Source organism: Artemia franciscana, chromosome 7 (genome assembly GCF_032884065.1).
Source record: "Artemia franciscana chromosome 7, ASM3288406v1, whole genome shotgun sequence".
In the NCBI taxonomy this organism is placed as follows: domain Eukaryota; kingdom Metazoa; phylum Arthropoda; class Branchiopoda; order Anostraca; family Artemiidae; genus Artemia; species Artemia franciscana.
The window spans coordinates 37,447,111-37,469,811 of record NC_088869.1 but is presented as its reverse complement, the minus strand read 5'-3'; the positions used below and the strand labels follow the sequence as shown (position 1 = coordinate 37,469,811).

The following is a 22,701-nucleotide window of genomic DNA, read 5'->3' as shown; positions in this document are numbered from 1 at the left end:
GGGTGCCTGGCCCACTGACTGTATTTCATACAGTATGCTCTTCAAAAAATATAGTTCGATCCCGCTTTCTAGGGCTATAATGAAAGAAAAGTTGCGATGGCATGGGCACGCTGTGCAAATGAAGGATGACAGATTGCCGAAGATTGTCCTTTTCGGCCAACCGCCTAGGATTAAACGGAAAGCTAGCCATCCTTGTCTGGTGTGGAAGGACGTCATAAAAAAAGATTTAAAGGAAATGGAAACTTCCTGGGAGGGTGTAAAGAGGGGGTTTTGGATGGATTGGGATAGAGGAGGAGCGTCCGCATTTGTGTTGGCCTGAGACAGCTTTGTGCTGTTGTGATTTACTAGTAGTAGTAGTGTGCACATTGATTAGACAGCGTTTTGAATGATAATTAGAAAGAGACTAGACGTTTTCTTTATTTTAAACTAGCTTTTCAAGGTGTTCGTAGGTTTAAGATCCCCTATCCGTTTTTTTCCAAAATTGTTTCGGAAGTTCTCTGTTGTGCTGGGAAAACTTGCTAATGAGACGGTCAGCTAACGATAAGACTCGCAAAGTGATTTATAAGGTGTTGACCCACCTTAGGTGTGAATTTTTCATAAAGACAAAAGAATAATTGGCCAGAGAAAGTCCCAATCACCATGTGGATGAAAGGTATTTTATTTTGTAATCGAATCTACTGAGTTTACTCCATCAGAAGTTTGTAAATTGAATTGTTTAAACTATTTTCAAATCGAAATTCGTAAAATCATAGTTGTAGGCTTGAAGTGGCAGAATTTTTCTTTGGAGCAACACTAGTGTGCTTGACATGACTCACAGAGGGAGGAGCTAATGGTGGCAAACACATCTTAGTAATTTATACAATCCCTCTACCAAGCAGAAGATGATATGGTTAATCAAACAAAAACAGTTCGAAAATGTTTGCGTTTCAGTACTGTACTCATGAGTTTGCTCAATAGACTTATTCTTACGTCATAAACTACGTTTGCGAAATAGATTTATACTTACGCGATAGACTTATACCTACGTCATAACGTCATAATGCCTAAATTTGTACCTTTATAGGTATCAAATGCTAAAGTATAATGCTCAACATACGAGGGTAATAAAGGGAGGAGCTTGGGGAAAAAGAGCAGGACAGACTTTTATAGAGTACGCTAAATCCTTTTGCAACCTGTAGAAGAGTTTTGTATGCATAATCATATCTATTTGTTTACTCTGGGGACTTCATGTCTCAGCTACAATTTCTGTCCCGGCACTCTAGGACCTTTTTTTTTTATAGATCCTGCTTTCTCTCAACTAGTACTTTGTTCACAAAATCTGCCTGTTTCGTTGAATTTGTCTTCCCCCTTCTCCCGAATATAAATTCCTGTGTTTCATCTGCTTAATGAACCATAGAAAATATGATAATAATTTTTAGGTTTTCGTCCAGTTTAACTAACTTTGCGATGATAATAATTAATAGAAACACTTAAATTCAAATTACTAAAAGACGAAAGGGAAAATTTGTTTTCCCTTCTCTTGTAATTCAGCCACACTAAAGGCTGATTTGGTCGATTAGTGTTATTTAACCACAATAAATAAAAAAAACCTGAGAGTTAAAAGAATTCATTCTATCTAATTTCATAGACTGGAACACTTGCAGATTGACTGCACTGGATTGACATGCCCCAAGCCCCAACATCCCAAGAGCGATTGGCACCAACCCGATCCAAAATCATGTTGCCAAGAATGTAAAATTCCTGAACCTACCCAGTCGACTAAGAATTATGAAAAAGAAAAAGAACAGGACGAAGAGGTACAGGTTTTATTTCCAAATAAACAATGCTACATGTAATTATTGTAATCATTATTACCTGTAATCACCGTAATTATACAATATTTTAATTATTGTTATTTATTTTGTGAAAATCGTCCCACTGGAAGATTTACAGTGTTGAAAGAAAAAAGTAAAAAAAATTAAACAGATTCAGAAGAACGGGAGAGATTCAGGGAAGATAGTAAATAGAAGTATACAATAAACTAATATAATAGTATAGAAACGAACATAGAGGAAAAATCCAGATGAATGCGGTGCGTCTTGTAAAGCGAAAACGTCTAAGCGACGTAGTTATGTTAATCTGATTGAATACTTTCTTAGACCATATTGCCTTATTATATTTATTATTAGAATTAAATAAAACACTGGAAAACTGTGAAAATTTTAATAAGATACTGAGTTTTCAAAGAAAATAACAGAACTTTTTTACTTTCTGTTTTTCATGAACAATTACTTTTTTTCGGTTTCGACGCCTGATCGTAGAAAATCTGCTATCAGCCAGTGCCATCTATCAGCAGTAAGCGCACATGGTCCTCGTAACCAGTGTTTTTTTTTACTTGAATAGTTCATTTAAAAATTATAAATTAATTTTATTTATCATTATTGGAATATCATTATTAATGTTATTTTGTCATTATTTACTTTGTTTGCTTAATTTATTATTTAATTTTATTAAATTAATTTAGTTAACTCTTATAATATTAAAACAAATATAGTTCAGGCAAGGCACTTATCCAGGACAGCCCTTGGGTGCCCTGTAGATAGGCATGCAGATATAAATTTCATGAATGTTTCCAATAATACAATATTTTTTTTTTTTTTTGATTTACTATCAATTATTAACAAAAAACTTTACATAAACGCATCATCTACAAATGCCACAGTATGATATTTATGAGTAAGGATAACAAACGAACCCGCCAAAAAAAAAAAAAAAAAAAAAAAAAATTAACAGTAACCTCATAAGGGGTTTAAAAAACAAAACTGCAACATTGTGTACCCTGCTACCACTAACTTCACACTCAACACTCAACTCCTTCCTTAACACACCTCAATCGAAATAAAACATTGAATTTAATTATTTAATACCATTTTAATCTTTCAACTATGCATACTATTAAATTAATCATTAAAAGTATATTTAGAAAAAAATCCATTCCTCAATAGAATTTTAAATTCTTTTAAATTATTACTTCTAATATTCTTATTTTAGAAACTCCAATATTAGCAAGAGAACTTCTTTCTTGCTCCATGGCTGGATTCACTGTATTGCCTTATGGGGATTCAAACACAGAAATTTAAACCTTGAACTGAAAATCAAAACTATCAATTATAAATGCCCTTATTAATGCTTCAAATTATTTCGCCCTCTTCCCTATATTTTGAAAAATATTTCTTACTAGTGTTTTAGCTGAAACAAACGCTGCAAAAAAAAAAAAAATAATAATAATAATAATAATAATTTATTTGTTACCCGCTTGTTTTGACAAATTAAGCGGAGTAAAAACATTAAGGAAAGAAAAACGAAATAACACAAACAATACAATTAATACAGTCTAATCAAAGGGTGGTAAGGGCCCAAGCGTTGACAGGCCTCAGCACCTAATCTAGCATAGAGTTTTTTATAAACGAAAATAATATCAGTGGCACAAAACTTTCTGATAATCTTCTGATTTCTATAAAAAACGCGGCAGATACAATAAATATTTACAATAACGAAAATACATAACTCTTATGCCCTGCAAATCTTGATTATTAAACAACGGGCGCAAACCGGAAAGAAACAATATAGAATGATCGCAATATGTAGAATAAAGTCTGGATAAAGCCTTTCGTGAAAATCTGCCTCGGTTGGGGACAATTTTCGCGTACCCTTTTTTAAGTTTACTTTTAATATCATTTAGCCCACAGGATCGAAAAGCCGATAAAGAAGAACAAATACTAATACCAAGCCACCGAATCGAAGAAACGAGCTTAACTGAAAAATAACCACAATCAAGATCACTACTTTGATGCTTAGCATTAAAAACTAAATATTCACATTTTTCAGTATTAAGTTTGAGGCTGATTTCCTCAAAAGACTTAGAAACAAGCTGGGTCGACTTAATTAGGCTAGATTTAGTGCGGCTGATCAAAAGTAAATCATCTGCATATGCAATGTACGAAAGATTAGTTAGGCCTAAAAAACATGATGGATTAATACGTTCCAAAACGGAATAAAGACAAGCATTAAAAAGATAAGGGGATAAGACTCCTCCTTGCCTAAGACCAGAACGGATGGGGATATTACCAACGTAGGTGTCACCTGACTTGAGTCGAACATATGAATTAGCATACCAAAAACGAAGAGTTGATATAATAGACACATTTGCACCAAGTTGGATTAAAGAATACCAAAGTTGGCTATGACAAATTGAATCAAAAGCTTTTGAAACATCGAATGCACAAAAATGAACCTTAAAACCATTTTTATGCGCTTCAAGTAATAGCGAAACTATAGCACGATGAGCATGTTGGCATCCTATATACGGCTTAAAGCCAAACTGATTAGACATATATTCTACATTAGACAGGAGATCAGGGAGCAAAACATATTCAAATACTTTACTTAAAGTACAAGCAACCGTAATAGGCCTATACGAAGCGCAACTAGTTGGGTCCTTACCACGTTTCAAAATTGACGTAATGTTACCAACTAAAAAAGAATCAGGGACTAAAGAAGAACATAAACACATCTGAAAAAGTAACTGCAAGTGATAAACTAATTCCTCCGAATCGGTGTTGAGGTGAAAAGCACTGATCCCGTCTATATCATAAGATTTCGATTTAAGTCTCTCTACACTTCTTTTGACACGGTCAACACTAACGGGAGGTACATGACCTTGAATGATTTTGTTAGGCAACAGATTAGAACAGAGCTTGGCAAAATGAAAATGAACCGCATATATCACTGTATCGAAAATGTTACTATAATGATTGATCCATGATGAATTAGGGATTCGGTCAGCCGTAGGTGATCTATCAAACTGCGCGACATTAATCACTTTTTTCCACTGGCTAGGAGACTTAGGAAATTCAGCACCATTGTACCTAATTTTTCGAAGATAGCGTTTAAAATCAAGCTTTGTTCTTTGTTTAATATCTAAAACATTACCCCTTGAGGGGCGGCCGCAAGCTATCCAAATTTTTAGCCACAACTTAGCCCGATTTTTATTGTTTTGAGCTCTGGGTCATTCTTCCAAATTGAACTTCTTGTTTTTGCTCTAAAGCGACATAGGGGAACAGCTACTTCTTCAGACCTCTTTAAGCACGATACTATGTGGCTATAATAAATATTAAGCTGAATTCTGGCTTGTGGGGACCCAACGCTTGTACACAACAGATTAAAAGGGACTTTAATCGTTGATAGAAGGCTAACAAGCGTAGAAAAATAAAGAGGCCAGTCAGCTTTGTTCCATTCTCTTTTAGAAATCCATTTTCTAGAATTGGGACGAAGGTTCTTCTCCGCAGTAGCATTAAGGGTAACAGTGAGGGATAGGGGGAGATGGTCGTAATCACGCTCATCCTGATCAACATGGACTTCGCCACAGATGAGACCAGAAGAAACGATACAATGGTCAATGTCTGAAAGTGAGCCACTATTATGGATATAGGAATGGGAGGCATCTTTCTTCAAAATTTTGCAACTACTCGGTAAGGAATCTAACAGAAGCTCAGTCCGCACTAATGAAGAGTTAATGTTACAGTTCAGATCACCGATTAATAACCAATCCAGTCCATTACTCTCTTTTTATTAATGAGCAAAATTTTGTAAATTTAGTTAAACTTCGGAGGGATTTCTGGTCGCAGGGGAGATAAACATTAATGAGGACAAGGTTGGCAAGGCGAATAGCAATATAACAATCACTCTCGTGATAGCATAAAGGGGTTGGTGAAAACAGCGTCTTTTTTATTAAACATGCTAGGCCACCTGATGGTCTGCCAGAGGTTTTGCGTGCACTTTTAGAAAAAACTGAGTGTTCGTTACTTCTCTGTAGGGAGTTTAAGCTCACTAAAGGTAGGAGATGCTCCTGGAGGAATAAAACATCAAAATTTTCTAATTTCTGATCTAAAGAAACGTCTTTATCCTTAGTACCGTTAATATTGAACGAACATATAGTGAAATTAGTCTTAGCATTCATTTTCTAGTATAGGACGATCATCAAATCATCAAATATTAATTATAAATTATTTATAAATTTTATGTATAGCTCAAATGTTATAGTTCGTACGGTATAAACACTCTCATTATTCCTAGATGAAATAACGACATTATGGAAAAGTTTAAATTAACTATATTTATTCTAAACAGGGAACTTTGGGATTAATAAAAAGATTACCCACCCCTTTTTTCTTTATTGTTTATTTAAAATTGCAATATTTAAATAAAAAAATTGAATTTCTTGATGAAAACTGTTGTAACTAACCTGTGATAGATTCTTCCCTATAATTTATACTATATTATTTTTGATACATTAAATTTACAGGCTAAGAATGACGCAGATAGATGCTATGGTGGCTGTGGGCTTTAGACTCCCAGTGAATGGAATCCTCGAATTCTTCCTTGGGGAGAAATGAAGTGCATCAATCGCAACTGTAAAGTAAGTCACCTTACTAGTGGCTTAGCCAAGTTTCTTAATTTTTTGGGGGATGGGTGTGGTGGTGGTGGGTCTCGGAAACTAAGTCCTAGAAAAAAAAAATAAGAATGCTCATTTTCGTATTTTTCCTAAAAGACCTTTTCTAGACTGACCACTGGGTCAGTCTAGAAAACAAATATTGTTTATTGCAGCTTTGGTTGATATATTTTACTGTAATTTTTTGTGCTCCAACTTTTGTTAATACTTTCTTCTGAGCGTTATTTCTCATCTCTTATTTCTAAGCAGACATTTAACCTTCCCTCATGCCTTCACTTAAAAAAAAAAAAAAACAAGAAAGAACATGAGCCATATAGTTCCAATGTCCTTGAATCACCTGAATTTTGGCTGTTTTTTTTTTTTTTGCAACTGTTATATTTGTGTTATGTATTTTTTGTTGCAATTTTTGTTTTTAAGTTTTCGGTTATACTTTATTCTGAGAATCATATCTAATCTCTTATTCTTAAACTGGTATTTAGCCGACCTTTATTCTATTATTGATAACAAAATTGTTACGCTGATAAAAAGAAGCTTGTACATCAAAAAATGGTAATCGAAAACTAGTTACCACTAACAAATAAAAAAAGATAACACATGTTTTTATTAAAACATATAGATTTTTTTTCTACTGAATGTCAAAAAGCCAAAAGTTCAACCTTTCTAATCTCACGGGTTGATTATTCCTACTTCGAATTTCCACATGACAAAGATGCTCTCTTATTTGTGGCTAAAATCTTCTTGGATTACTTCTGGTTTACTCTCTAGCCAAAATTTTGGCTATAAATAAAAATTAAATAAATTAGGTTGTGATAAAAACATATTCATAAATTTATTAGGTTGTAAAAGTATCATAAATGCAGACTGATTTCTAGCTGCTATTGCTTCTTTAAACAAAGGGTAAAATTTGTTTGAAAAAAAACACATGACATTAAAGCATTTATTATAATCTTTACAAATTTTGCTGGGAAGGAAAGCAATCCTCATATAAAATTATGAAAAAATAAGCAAAGACATGTCTTTTCAAAGTAAAGAGAGAAAAAACACGTAAGTTTTATTTAAAGAAAATTGGAATAAATGGGACAACATACCTTTTTAGCTGTTTAGATTCCGCAAGGATAGCTACAGTGGCAATTATCATCCTCGTCACTGTCACTACTTGTTCCAGAGTTACAATTTCAACTTGTTGATGCCATGTTTTACAAATTCAAACTTCAGCGGATGATGATTATGAACCATTTTCTGCGGTTATGGTTTATAATTTATTGCACATAAACGGTTTGGCGTGAAGGGAAGAATTTGGATGTGAAAGAATATAAACGTAAAGATCCGTAACATGAAACGCAACAACCGTAGCATTAATCGAAACGCAAGGTCTTACGTTTTCAATGTGAAGGAATCTTTGGGATTAATAATATTTCCTTAAATTGGGACTTAAGGTAATATTCAATAAATGCTTAATGCACAAATTTAATTAAAACGATCTACAAAATATTTGATAAAACGAACAGACATTAAATCAGAACCAGTTACAAAAAGACCTTTGAGGTTAGCTGCCAAAAAGGCAAAATTAGCAATAATAACATTACCTTAATTATTTCTGTTTCTTTCAATTAATTGCCTTATTTCACCTCTTTTTATTTATCAGTCCAGGTTGAAATTCGCTTAAGTAAGGATACTGGGACTGTTTAAACAAAATTCATTTTAGTTTTATTGGTCTTGTGTTGTAGGTTTTTCTTGTTTTATGTCTTTATGTTTTTCTGAGGATGGAAATATTCATTAAATTAGAATTCCACTGTCTTACGAAAATAGTTCCCTATTGTTCTTCTTGTTTCTAATGTTTGTGATAGAAAGGTATTGTGGTTTTCGTCGGTATGTACTTACTGAAGTCGAAAGTGATTCACTACGAAAAGGGCGCCTCCTTACCAATTAACTTTACTGTGGCAAATAGGAGGATAATTATTTATAGACGATGGTTCAGTGACATTTCTAACCTTCCAAAGAGTTTTGGACGGTTCCTGGCTTTTGATCGTGGCCTCCAGGTTCCATTCTTATAAATTACCTTTTGGCACTAAAGAAAAAAAAATTCAGAAAGAAATATCTCTTTACGCTAAAAGATTTGAACTAATGATGAATTAATGAATTAAAAACTTGAAAAGATACAGCAAATCTATTTTAGTAAGCAATTAATTTAGTAAACAATTGCTTACTCTTTCATACCATGTCATTGTCGGTTCTGGTGTCGGTGTCGATGTTGGTGTAAGCTGTTTTGTTGTTTCTAAAGGCTGGTTTCTTGGTGGATGTTTTGTGATAGCATCAACTAGCAGTAACAAAATAACTAATGCCAGATAAACAAATTTACCCCCCATTCACTCTTAAAATCCAAGATTTTTAAGATTTTCAGTTAATTTGTTTCAAAAACATTAAGCTTTCTAGGAGAGTACAACGTTTTTGTCAGTATACTAAGTTGAACCGTGCAAACAAACTAAGCCAACGAACTAGTTAAATTTATGTCCACAAAACTTACACATTGACAATATTTTCATTCCCAAACAATTGTTTCCAATTTTCTCTTTTTTCCTCTTTTTCTTTCCTTTTGGACTCCTCTTCCGTCGGTACAGTCAGCTTCCAGGAACAGTTTATAGATCATTTTTCACATAACACCATTTTTCTAAACCGAGCTAAATAATTTTGTGAAATGGGGCTAGTTGTTAATGGGCTATAAAAAAAGTGTTATTCCCCAATTTTCCATTTTGTTTCTTTGTTCTTACCAGTATCTTTACATTGGGGGGAAATTTAAGACAAAACACATTAAACTTCTTCATATTGAGCGCCTGTAGTTTCTTCCTTTTGGTAATGAGAATCTTTGTACTAGTGCCGTTTCTACAGTATCTACAACTAAATTCTAGACAAGGGATATCCAGCCTGCTGACCACCTGACATTTTTGTGCGACCTTTCGGAAATTTTGGCGCAGCCCGCTAGTCATTTTCACAAGGTTCTTCAGGTACAGCTACAGAGGTGCATGGATGCTTAAGTCTATGAATAGTTAGAGCGTGGCTCAAGTGGTAACCATATGCTTCACCAATACCAACAACGTGTTTATTTGGACTGAGATCCCATTTAGCCCATCATGACTGCTTCTATTCAACATGCTCAATTTTTCTCTTCTATAGCGACCCCCTTATAAAAGGTCTGTGGATTATCGGCAGGGGTTCCGGTTGCAAATTTATAATTTTAATTAATTTAACACAATTTGGACATTTTTGGAAAAGGGCACTAAGTCAAGCAGACTGAATGGCTTATAACCAACAAGCCGTTTCAAACTCTCACCCTAAATGGAAATGAAAGGGAATATGAGCTCTCTCTCTCTCTCTATCTCACAAACACACACCTTGGATCTCCCACGTGCATGCTAGTCAACTTTTCTTGTTAGAGGTTATCAATTCGTCACACGCACACTCATCAACTGAGTATAGCTACACAGCTGCACGGATGCTTAAGGCCGTGAATGGTTAGACCGTTGCTCTCTATCGGTAACCATGTGCCATACCAATACCAACAACATGTTCATTTGGACTGAGATCCCTTTTAGCCTCTCTCCACCGCTTCCATTCAACAGGCTCAATTTTTTTTCTATAGTGCCCCTCATCTAAGGTCTGTGGATTTTCTGCAGGGGTTCCGGTTGCAAATTTATAACTTCAATTAATTAAACACAATTTGGACGTTTTTGAGCAAAAGCACTAAGTTCAGCAGCCTAAATGGTCGAATTACTCAGAATTATCCTCCCGGAACTGTCCACGAAAACCATAGGCACTCTCACCTGAACCTCCGACCCCGAATCTTCGATTCAGCCCTACCTTGGGCGGTCACTATATAACCGTTTTTTTGGTAATTCAGAACAGGTCCGTCCAACAACCGGGGGCTGGAATGAGATTTGTGATCACCTGTTATTGCAGTTCAACTCTGAGTAATCCTCGTTGGCACACCAAGTGTACTCTGTAACTCCTGGGCAGTCCTGATTCCCAAAAATATATAATAATTGATATCACTCATGTAGTCACATCATCCACCACTATTCACATCAGCTGCATTTCTTGATGCAGGCCCATCATTCTTTCTATTTACGCACATACATACATTTACATTACTCACAAGAGACCTTGCGATGTTGGTGTTGTCGTATCGGGAGTTTTGTCTCTGAACACTGCTGTGCAGCCTCAACATAATGATCGATTCCTTAATCGTCTGAATGATGTTAATCTGCAAAACTACGAGGTAATTTGAGTACCTTGTTGAGTTTTGATTTGGTCCTCCAGCCACTTAGTGTCCCAAGAACAATTGGGATGACCCTCCACAGTTTTCATCTCTCCTAATCCAGGAATGTCTCCAGGAGTAAGAACGCTGTACTTTCGTACTTTCTCTTCAGCAGCTCGTTTAAAGACTTCATTGTGGTCATAAGCCACAGTCACATCCACCACATAGGCAACCCCTTCCTTATAAATCACTAAATCTGGCTGGAGCCATTGAGTTCCATTTGTCGAATAGGATTCCTGGAGGAATTTAAAATTACCACATTGCAGATACTCAGCCAGAGAACTAAACACTTTATCGTGGCGCTTGATTCGCGCACCTTGTACGAACGAGCATGGTTGCAGCACGTGTTGAATAGTTACTTGCGAGTAACACCCTTGCCTGCCAATGTTGCGGTGGGATCAGTATTGTACTGGGTGCGTCTTGTGGGGTATAATTGCGTTCTTAATTGCACTGCCTTATTATAAACACTTCCCATAAAAACTTAGTCTGGCCTGGAAGCCAGAAGTTGGCCGAAGGACTTGCTTTTAAAGTATCCGCCCCTTGACCCGGCCAAGTCTGGGAGAATTCCTGCTGCCAATTACGATCATTAAACTTTTTTATTCGATGCTGCAATCGTTGTATCAACTGGGTCTGTGCCAGTGCAATGATCCACAAGTCTGACCAGGTCCGAAGCTTGCGCAATTGACCCCTTAGGAACATCATCACTCTTTTGTAGATACAGGGCAGGCCAAGGCCACCGTCCCTGGTTTTTGTGTATAGAAAACTGATAGGAGCTGATTTATGAAGGTGTAACTTTTTCTTCACGAAAGAGGGCAAGGCTCTATCTGCCTCATGTTGAGGTCCGCCACAGATACATAATAAAGCGGACGTTGAACCAGTAACTTCGCCAGGCGTACCTTCTGTGTCCCTTTTAGGGGGCCATTGCCAGCGAGGACGCGAACTCTGACCTTTTGACCTCACAGTTTCCATCAGGTCTTATCTGGGTCCCAAGGTAACTCAGAGCCCCAGTCACGCTAAAGGCTGGAACACGTAGGGAGCCTTCCCCCACCGAAGACTCCTGCTCTCTATCTTCAGAACAGCAAACAATGTTCCCCAAAATTTTTTGGCTCTTGGCTTTTCCCTGCCATGCTAGACAAAACGATTGACACTTACTAGGGTTGATCCATAGGTGCCGATTCCTACAAAAAGTGGTCAACCCATCCATTAACAATTGAGCCCCATGACGGGTCTATGCAATTAGTAACAAATCATTTGCATACCCTATGGCTGCAACTTTTACTCCGCCATATTTGAATCCAACGCCCTGATTAACGGTTAGGTCTTGATTCACGGTGGTAAGGAGCTCATCTATACCCAATTTGAAAAAAAAACAGACTCAAAGGGTCCCTCTGCTTGACACCATTCCGCATAAATGTGACCCAACTGCTGCAGACCAACACTCAGCCGTGTATCCACGTCCAAGTAACGGTCTCAACAATACGGCACCAGGGATCTCGCTCCAAATCGATTCGACGCCCTCTGCACACCACTCTGCCGCACTGAGTCAAACGCTTTTGCTGAGTCTATTGCTACGATGGCAATAGATCTTTTTTCCTCTCTTGCTGCTTTGATTAGTTCTCTGACTGTTCATACATTTTTGAAGCAGCCAGGTCTTCTCACAAATCCTCTTTGAACGCCACTCAACTGCTCGTAGGCGCTAAGCCTATTTACCAATATTTTCGTATGCAAGCGCAAAATGTAGCTTGCAATATTAATGGGCCGAAATTTCTTTCCTGACAAACCGGTGCCCAGGTTTTTGGGACCAAGGTCTTCAAGCAACCAGCAATCTTACTACATCCCATAAAGGCATTAAATAGAGCTGCCAAGATATGGGCATCTACTCCTTTGAGGGTAGAATATCCGATGGAATCCGGCCCGGGGGCTGGGTTCTCATCAAAAGAGTTGAGGGTACTACTTACTTCCTCGAGCGTGATTGAACATGTCACTTCCGTCCCCAGCTTGTTTACTGAAGGGATGAATCCTTCCCTATCTACGAGGGGGTTTGAATCGAACAAGACCTTGTACTCACCGAGAAGCTCCTCCTTCTCGTTGGTTGTGAGAGTCTCCTCTTTGAAACCTATTCATGCTTTGGATCGCATCTAAGCAATCTATCTCACTGTGTTTAAATATTTCCTGAGCTAGCCAAAATCTCTTCTCTGATGGTCTCTCCTTTTCTACTCTTTGGTTGGCTCTGGCGTCCTTAGTAGGCTGTTGTCTGTTACCAGACCTTCTCCAACCACTTCCATCGCTGCTCGTCATACGTTCTTCCCTTGCACCATTAAGGTATCTGTCCGAGAACTCCCTAAAGAGATTTACCTTCCACATCTAGAAGGGCGGTGGTCCTCAAGCTTCTCGCTTCAAGGGTCGCTCCTTCAAACTGTGGAATTGAAACCTCGGGTTGACTTCTAAATATAGCTTCATCGCCATCTTCTTGATACTCATTTACCTCGCTTGCTAATAAGGGCTCAATGGTTCTATACCTTTTATTCGGCGAAGATACCAGATTAGCACGACCATCAGTTGCCTGACGACGTAGGTCCTCCTGTATCTCAAGGTAATCGCCCTGACCACGGACTTTCTCAACTGCCTCGTCTGTTCTACCTGACAGTTTGGAAGCAATGCACTGGTTGATGTTAACCAGGTCTCCATTTTCTATCTTCATGTGTGCGACACGTCTCAACTCGTCTTCCTTCCATCGAGCCCTTTTAATTCCCACAAATATCTCATTATGTACGATCGGGTGCCGCATATGCTGCCCCAGATCCGTTGCAGATGTGAAACTCCTGCCACAGCCAATAGTAACACACTTTAATCGTCCCTCAGTCTCATTCTGAAATCTGGCTTGGATACTGGGTCCCAAAGGGCCCGGCGTTCCAATAAGACCAGTGTCCCCTATTCCCTTACCTACTCCACTTTTATCGTTTCCTTATTCATTCCGCATTCGTTTCCTATTCATTTCATTCACTTCATCACATCCACTCCCCAGTCTCTTTCGCCTGCAATACGCCTCGGATTCAGCGGCCTCTGGTGGGGCAGAACCTTTGCAATGCGAGAGATGCTCCGTCACCCCAGCCACATTGTCAAAGGTCTTTGGGCACCTTGGGTACCGCCAAGCCACACTCCTAACTTAATGTTTCTGAACCATATGCTCAACTAGGAGCTTGTAACTCAAGAGTCTTGTTTCACACTAAAGACACTGTCTCACTCCGTAAATTAAGTTATTGGGCATGGCTGTATCCGCCCTCTCTCTAGCTTCACCTCGTTCCAACAGTCCGAGCGCTCCCGAAGGTGCCTGTTGACTAATATTATCCTTATTTTTACTACTCATTTCGAACAGGTGATTCTGACGAATGCAACATTTTTACCTGTTACCCAAGTGAAAGCTGTTACCAGGGCAGTTTAAAAGTAAGCCAGACCAACGGTAGTGGTATGTCATTGCCGACGTTAGCATCTCCCACTTATGCTACACCTCTCATATCACTCCACAATAACGAGCTACCGTCAAACTCAACAGGGTCTTCTTTCTCCGCAGACGTTACAAGGCACGTTCCCTCCTTAGAATATTTTTTAACTAACAGTGCTTTTTCCATAAAGAACTCCTAGTTTTCGAACGAATACACAAAACAGAGACAACAATAGACTAACTTATTTGAGGCAGGCAACAATACCAGAATAGTAAGAATTGAGTTGGGATCAAGCTTTAGGCGAGAAAACACTGGTACAAAGTAAATGGTAGGGAACCGTCACACATGAGAGTAGAGTTGCCCAAGTACAGCTATATAAAGTCTAGTTCGCTTTGTTCTATTTACGGTTATTATATCATTTTTTGCCCCGTACAGAAGATTCAAACTGATTCTGGCCAATGAATGCAAAACAGAAACGGCGAAAGATAGGGGGAGGGGATCAAAATCTCGTTCCTGATCATGAACCTCGACACTCGAGCATATCACACCAGCCGAGTAAACACGGTGGTCTATATCTGACACTTTCCCACTATTATGAATATCCGAAAAATCCGTATTCTTAGCTACTATCTGATATCCATTTGGCAAGGACTGAAGGACAAGATCAGACGGAGTTGACTCTATATTTATGTTACAATTTAGGTCTCCCACTAATATCCACTTATAGCTATGACTTTCAAATTTCGAAGAAAATTTATCAGAGATGACAAAATTTTTGTGAATTTGGTAAGTGATAAAACTGTTTTTTCTCAGGAAGTAGGTAAGTATTGATAATCAATAAGTCTGCAAATCGAAGGGCAATAAAATTATCGCAAGAGTGCATACACTGGGGAGAAAAGAACTAAAGTCTATCACTCACAACACATGCAAGCCCTCCGGAAGGTCTACCCTTCGTATTTCTGGCACAGGCTGTGTAAACGTCATTTTTGTTACTTCTGTTTACTGAACTAACACTTGTAGCTGACAACAGATGTTGCTATAGCGAAACGATGTCAAAATCGTTCATTTTCTGATTTATCGAATAATCTTTGTCTTGGGTGTCATGTATGTTGAAGGAACGCACAGAAAACGTAACTAATCCAGTTGTTTCTTGTTCGAGGCACGCTTAGCAATGGCATTGTGGATTACTCGGCACTTTAGATTGAATGCACCGTGGCCTTCACCACCTAGCGCATACTTCAGTTCAGCCAAGCATGGTGCATCTTTTTTTTTTGAACTTGGTTAATTGGTTAAAAAGTTATTTTTAACTTACGATCGGTTGCTACTCGAAAGCGGTGCTACTCGTCAAATTAAAAGATGAGTTAACAATATTGACACAAGTTAAAAATGATCTATTTATATTTTATACAAACCATAGTCCGTTCAGCCTAACTTGACTAAAATTTGGCTAAATTGTGTGTTAGGCTATTGTGGATTGACTATAGTTGAGCCAGTTATACCTTTTACGTTATATGTAACCTGACGGTTACAATGACTAATTATTTGTTTTTCTCGTTCGAAATATGATCCCCCCCAAGACCAAAATACACAAAATTTGAAAAATATTGAATATTTTCACAAAATCCTGACTTCCACTTCAGAGAAGAATGCGGAATCACTCAGATTATAATTAAAGGTAAAGAGGGAGGAGCTGAGTAGATTTTTTCATTTTATAAAAGACAATGATATACTCACATTGTATTAAGGTTAAAAATACCAGCGATTTGCACTACTAAACAATTGTGTAGTATTATTTTTTTTCTGCGGAAGTAAAGGGACTGAAATTAAAAACGAAGAGTCGACAAAATCTTTGAAACATGCGTTTCATGGTCCTCGTCTATAAGTTGAATATTTTTTCAAGTTTAATTTTTTTTTCGTGGACAGTTATTCTCTCTTAATGGTAATAGAACTAAAAAACAACACGGCTTACCATTTTCAGTTTTTTCTCCGCTTAGTTCGGCAATTAGTTTTATGATAGCTCTTTTGGTAAGTAAATAACCAGATATCAGATTCCTCTAACCCCTTCCTGAAGGAATTTTACGAAGAATGTCAGAAATTATACAAATATGAATAACAATCTTAAAATTATGTATTTTTTGTCCCCTTACTCCCGACAATCTTGATCCCCCTTCACCTTCAGAAATCAATATGTTCAAATTAAATAAAAGCGTTATATTAAAATGAAACATGCATAATTTAGGCATAGCATATATTTAGGGTTAAAGGATAAATTAAATATTTTAAAAATAACTCTAAACATGGCTATACATGTACCTCTAATATGGGCCAATCCATCTTCAGATGTTTCAGTCTTTCATCTTGGGCCTTCTCTCCATCGAGCCGAGCCTTAAGTTTTCTTCTTCTTTCTTCTTCGTCTACGAAACAGGTTTGAGTAACTCCACTACTGTAGAACCAAAAAAAAAAAAGAAAAAATGACCATCTTCACACAAAAATGCTTCACCAAACAATTAGGTTCTGGGTAAACGTCGTCACAGAAAATATTCATTATTTACGATTCTACATTACTTGTTCCAACATACTAAATATACAACACCTTTGCTTCGGAAATCTCTTTGGATTTATTTTTTCGCTTGAGGCTATTTAGCAATGCATATCACTGTTTCTATTGTCTTCATTGAGCATTATGAACCTGTTTTTCATTCTTTCATTTATCTGGACCAAATCCGGAATTTTTCCGAGAAAGAGTAAAAAACAAACTACATGAGGGAAGATGGGAGGTAGGGTCTGACTTTTTAGGGTCTAAATATTTACACAAATAAGGTGTAATGCATAAATAACACTTTTAAAGCAGACATGGCGGCATAACTGTTTACGCTCGACAACAGAGAAACGTTTAGGCACAGCATCTTATCTCGCTACCCAATCCTTGTTTTTATTCTATGAGTATATATATATATATATATATATATATATATATATATATATATATATATAATTGATTTCTTTCTCTTTCTAATTTTAGTGAATTGAATATACCTTGGGTTGAATGCAATATTTAGATCTGAAATATTTGGTAAATATTTATGTTACAACTTTTGTCGTTATCATTGAAAACTATGAACCTTGATTTTGTCTTTTCCATCTTTCTGCTTATTGTGCAGATAGGGTGACACCATCAAAATTTTGAAAAATTGTGTTTGAGCGTGCACTTCTCTGCACACTCAAACACAATGGCCACTATCTCAATTTTAGACAATTGAACATACCTTTGTATGAACTTCAAATTTGCATCTGAAATATTCGGTATATATTTGTGTCACTGCTTTGATCGTTATTATTAAAAGCTATGACCCGTGATTTTGCCTTTTTCAATTTCCTTCTTACTGTACCGATTGGGTGACAAAAACACTTGAAATTGAACTGTGGGAACACTTATGTGCATTCTCGAGCACTAGTTGCCTATTAACTCTCTTTTGACTCTTAAAAAGACACTAGATCTTCCAATTTCCAATCAAATAAGTCTCCTATAAAGTTTATACAGCTAGCTCTTCCACAAAAGCCTTATATGGTCCCTGGGGCAAATATTACAACACCTGTCCAGTCTATAGGGGGTTGTGTCACCCTGTAGTTATTGTAATTTGATTTTTAGACAATTTTGATCAAAATGACAATCTCAAAACTTTGATTGGAAGCATTTGGGGAAAAGAGGACATGAGGGGGCTATATGTCCGCTAATTATTTTTGATTTTTAAAAAGGACACAAGAACTTCATGGAGAGGAAGCTAGTTGTCTATCCAATCACTTTTGTATCCTAAAAAGGGCAATAGAATTTCCAATTTGTAATTGAACGATACCCATCTAAAATTTATACAACCACCTTTTTAAGTACCTCTAAGGAAAAAAAGTAAATAATAGTAAAACATTAAAACCTTTTGGTCTTTTCTATAACACTCTAGTGTTGCCTCTGATACCTGAGTTGTAGCTTATAATATTTTATTGAAAAAGACATGAAGACAGAAGAGATTAATACTATATTGAAGACAAATGATTCTAGTACAAGACTAGAGTATTGCTTCTGATATTAAATGTGAAAATAGAAGACAATCTCAAGTACTGTAATAGATGCCTAATAAATACAAAAACATACCTTTCTAGAATATTACTAGACTGTTGCTCTTGCATTACATCTTTAAGATTTACTGTGGATTCTGTTGGACGTACTGCCCAACGCTTCATCTCACTGAAATAAACAAGTGAATTAATAATAATAATGCTCCAAGAATTCAACAGTAGACCAAATTATGATGAAATAATAAAAATTTCATTGATCTAAGCTCTTATACGCAACTTTATCCTGCTTATAAAATATAATTTGATAAAAAGCCTCTTCTAGTTGGCTACCCATCAAGTTCCATTAGGAAAAACTAGAATAAGCTTGGGCACAGGAGAAAGAAGTAGTCAATGTAATATTGGTCCAAAGCTGTAATCCAATTTCTGTATATCCACAGAGAAAATTCTCTGAGCCTATACCTTGGGCCATCCTAACAGTACTATTTGATGTCAAAAAAAGCTTTTGAAAGTGTAATGCATACAAATCTAACGGATGAACTCCAACAGTACAATTTGCCAAGACATATACTATTCTGGACAGAATCATTCTTCAGAAATCAAACACAAAAAGTGAGAGAGGGTGAGAGCATCTCCAATTAGGCAAAAGTGATCAGCAGGGTGATACATGATGGCATCATTGGTCTTCTCCTTTTTGTACTCTTCATCAACAAAATGAACAGAAATATCATCAGCACTACCAAAATCCATGCAAGTAACAAAAAATTCTATAGGAAGTTTACATCATATCAAGATATAATGACACTGATACATTAATTGAGAACCTCCAAAGCTGATTTATCAACTTCAATGCATCAAAAACCCAAGTCTGGTGGATATGGAAGAAAAATACTACTTCTGTACCCCAACTAACAATAAATGACAAAGCAGGCTGACAATTGTTGACTCTGACAGAAATTTTGTCATTACATTTTACACACATGACTCATAGACTAGGGTAAGGGAGACCCTTACCCTCTGTTTAAATTGCAGAACACAGATAGTCATTGACTCAGAGAAACACAACTTTGATGAACCAACTGACAGCCACCTAGAGAGTCCTAGCTATAATTTATAGTAAGCATAATACATCATGTCTAAAGGTTACTCCAACTCTTTTTCCCTTTCTCTCCAAGAAAGGCTTTGAAATTTTTTTTTTGTGTTTCTAACCTATTCCAGGGAAATCTATCCCCCTTCCTGGAAAATAACTGATCACTCAAGAATAAACTTTCTTGATAATATAGGGGCCAGTGTCATTTGACAAACATATTTATTTGGACTGACTGTCTTTGTTTACTTATCTGGGTCAACTTGGTCAATATTTATGTAAGGTATTGGTTTTTCAAAGGGATTAGGGCATTCACAAAAATGGATATACCACTCGATACCTTTTATATGTTCTTTATGAATATAATAGTCGCTTCTACCATAAATTTAAATTGAAGGACTTCCTGAACTCTTAAAAAGGAATACATAAAAAAAACTAATTTTTTTAACTGAAAGTAAGGAGCGACATGAAAACTTAAAACGAACAAAAATTACTCCGTATATGAAATGGGTTGTCCCCTCCGCAATCCCTTGCTCTTTACGCTAAAGTTTTTGATTGTTTTAAAAAGCAGAATTGTGGCAAAGAGTCAAACTTTAGCGTAAAGAGTGAGGGATTGTAGAGGGGACAACCCATTTCATATACGGAGTAATTTCTGTTCGTTTTAAGTTTTAATGTCGCTCCTTACTTTCAGTTAAAAAAACTAGTTTTTTTTATGTAATTTCTGAACGTTTTTGAATTAATGCATGTTTGATTTTGGCTCTCCACACATAAATTATTAAAATGAAACTTGCATTTAATTCTTTTTTGGCTAAATGGCTTTCTCTTAGTTTTGATCAGACGATTTTGAGAAATTAGGGGTGGGAAAAGCCTAGTTTTTTTCGGTTTTAGTAAAAAATATACGTAACTTAAGAATTAGCTTACGTAATATTCTTAAATTTTTATTATGTTAATGAGGTGGTTTGTCCCCTCGTTAATACCTCGCTCTTTACACTTAATCTTAAGTTTTGTCCCAATTCTTTAAGAATGACCACTGAATCCGAATGGCCGTAGAATAAATAGTTGAAATTACTAAAAATGCTATAGCATAAAGAGCGAGGTATTTATCTCCTCCTAAATACCTCGCTCTTTATCCTAAAGTATTTTTAGAACCCCTCATATGCGTAATAATCTCTGTTCGTTTTAAGTTTCAATGCTACTCCTTACTTTCAATTGAAAAAACTTTTCCGTGTTAATTTTTCTCTTTTTTTGTAATTTTAGAATATCCTGCGCCCTTTTCATTGAATTTTTGTTCCCCCATGACATATTTCTCCAAGGAAAGATCTTTCCACATAGCTCCCTCCCCTCAACCCTACCCCCCCAAAAAAATCCCCTGAAAATACTGTACACTTCCCAAATAACCATTATTATATGTAAATTCTGGCCGAAGTTTGTAACTTGCAGCCCCTCCTCCAGGGACTGTGGGGAGGTAAGTCATTCCCAAAGGCATAGTTTTCATGGCTTTTGACTATGCGGAACAAAATGACTATCTCCAAATTTTGATCCGTTGACTTTGGAGAAAAAATGAGCGTGGGAGGGGGCCTAGGTGCCCTCCAATTTTTTTTGTCACTTAAAAAGGGCACTAGAACTTTTCATTTCCGTTAGAATGAACCCTCTTGCGATATTCTAGGACCACTTGATCGATACGATGACCCTTGGGGAAAAGAAAAACAAACAAATAAACACGCACCCGTGATTTGTCTTCTGGCAAAAAATACGAAATTCCACATTTTTGTAGATAGGAGCTTGACACTTCTACAGCAGGGTTCTCTGGTACGCTGAATCTGATGGTGTGATTTTCGTTAAGATTCTGTGACTTTTAGGGGTTGTTTTCCTCTATTTTTTTAAATAAGGCAAATTTTCTCAGGCTCGTAACTTTTGATTCGTAAGACTAAACTTGATTAAACTTATATATTTAAAATCATCATTAAAATGCAATTCTTTTGATGTAGCTATTGATATCAAACCCCCATTTTTTAGAGTTTTGGTTGCTATTGACCTGGGTCGCTCCTTACTACAGTTCGTTACCACGAACTGTTTGATTCAGAATATCTAATTCGGGACCATACTTGATAAGCATGTCAACAAGTTTAGTAATTTCGTTCAAAACAGCTAAGTGGAGACATAGTTGGGATTTTGCCCTTTTTTCAAATATTCTTCGACTTAATTTTTTGGGAAACATTGAGGCTTTTACAGCCTCAAGAAAAAGTATCTTGGTAGGTAAAGAAGACAGGTAAATTACCTATGGTAGGTAATTCACACAATTCTCTGGTTTTGTGTTTCATAGCAGCAGCTAAAGCTGGTTCATTGTTGTCCAAATTTTAGAATAAACTTGCACCATTATGCAGAAGATATTGGATTAAGTGAAAATTCTTTTGGTTTTTAACAATGTCTACAGGTCTATTACAATGCTCATCTGTAGCATTTACTTCAGCACCATACGAAATAAGCAAATGACGTATATCACGTCTTCCTGTGTGTACAGCACGGTGTAAAAAGCAACAAGGACTTGGATTTGCCCCACGTTTTAGTAGATATTCGACTAAACTTTTTTTCCTGTTTTTACCGCAATATACAACGGCGTTTCGTCGGCCTCATTAAAAATATCAATTTCGGCTTCATTTCCAATCAGTAAGTCACAAATGTCACGACTTCCAAACCGAACAGCATTATGCAAATACAGACAACTTTTGGAACTTGCTCCTTTTTCCAAAAGGTATTTCAACAAATACCATTGATTTTTTTTATTGCCTTAAGAAGATCAGAATCTAAAGGATTGTAACTTCTGTTAATTTTTTGTTGTTGTTTCATCATTGAAAGTAAGTTTTAAACTGACCAAAGTCTCAGAAACGGCTCAGTACCAGTAAACTAGGTACTGCAGTATTGTCCTGACCCCACTCAAAAAGTGACGTTATTAAACACTTCTTACTTATTAATATACAAAAAATCGTAGCTATCGGATTTTGCCTGCAGTCAAGCTATACTTTCCCGAAACTCCCCTAATGTGCAATAAATAACTTTTATTTTCTATTTACCTAGTATTCGCGCTTCGCGTCTCTCTTACACTTTTACCTATTAATTGAATCTACTGTGATGAAACAAACATTCAACATAATTGACGGGTCTCAACACTTATTGACAACTCCCCTAATGTGCAATATATAACTCTTAAACAAACATTCAACATAATTTACAGGTCTCAACACTTATTGACAATATATAAAACGATCTGCATATATATTTATAATTTATATTTATACATAAT

At 36.5% G+C, this 22,701-nt stretch overlaps 1 protein-coding gene across 2 annotated transcripts in view; it reads left to right on the top strand.

The window, feature by feature from the left end:
• Positions 1-22,701, top strand: part of LOC136029232 (uncharacterized) — a 58,111-nt gene that overhangs the window by 15,252 nt on the left and 20,158 nt on the right. Inside the window, exons 2-3 of one of the 2 annotated variants that reach the window (XM_065707455.1) lie at positions 1,644-1,796; positions 6,344-6,457. The gene's annotated coding sequence lies outside the window, so the exon portion shown is untranslated. Of the gene's footprint in view, positions 1-1,627; positions 1,797-6,343; positions 6,458-22,701 lie in introns of both variants that reach the window. The other variant, XM_065707454.1, reaches the window with a different exon arrangement.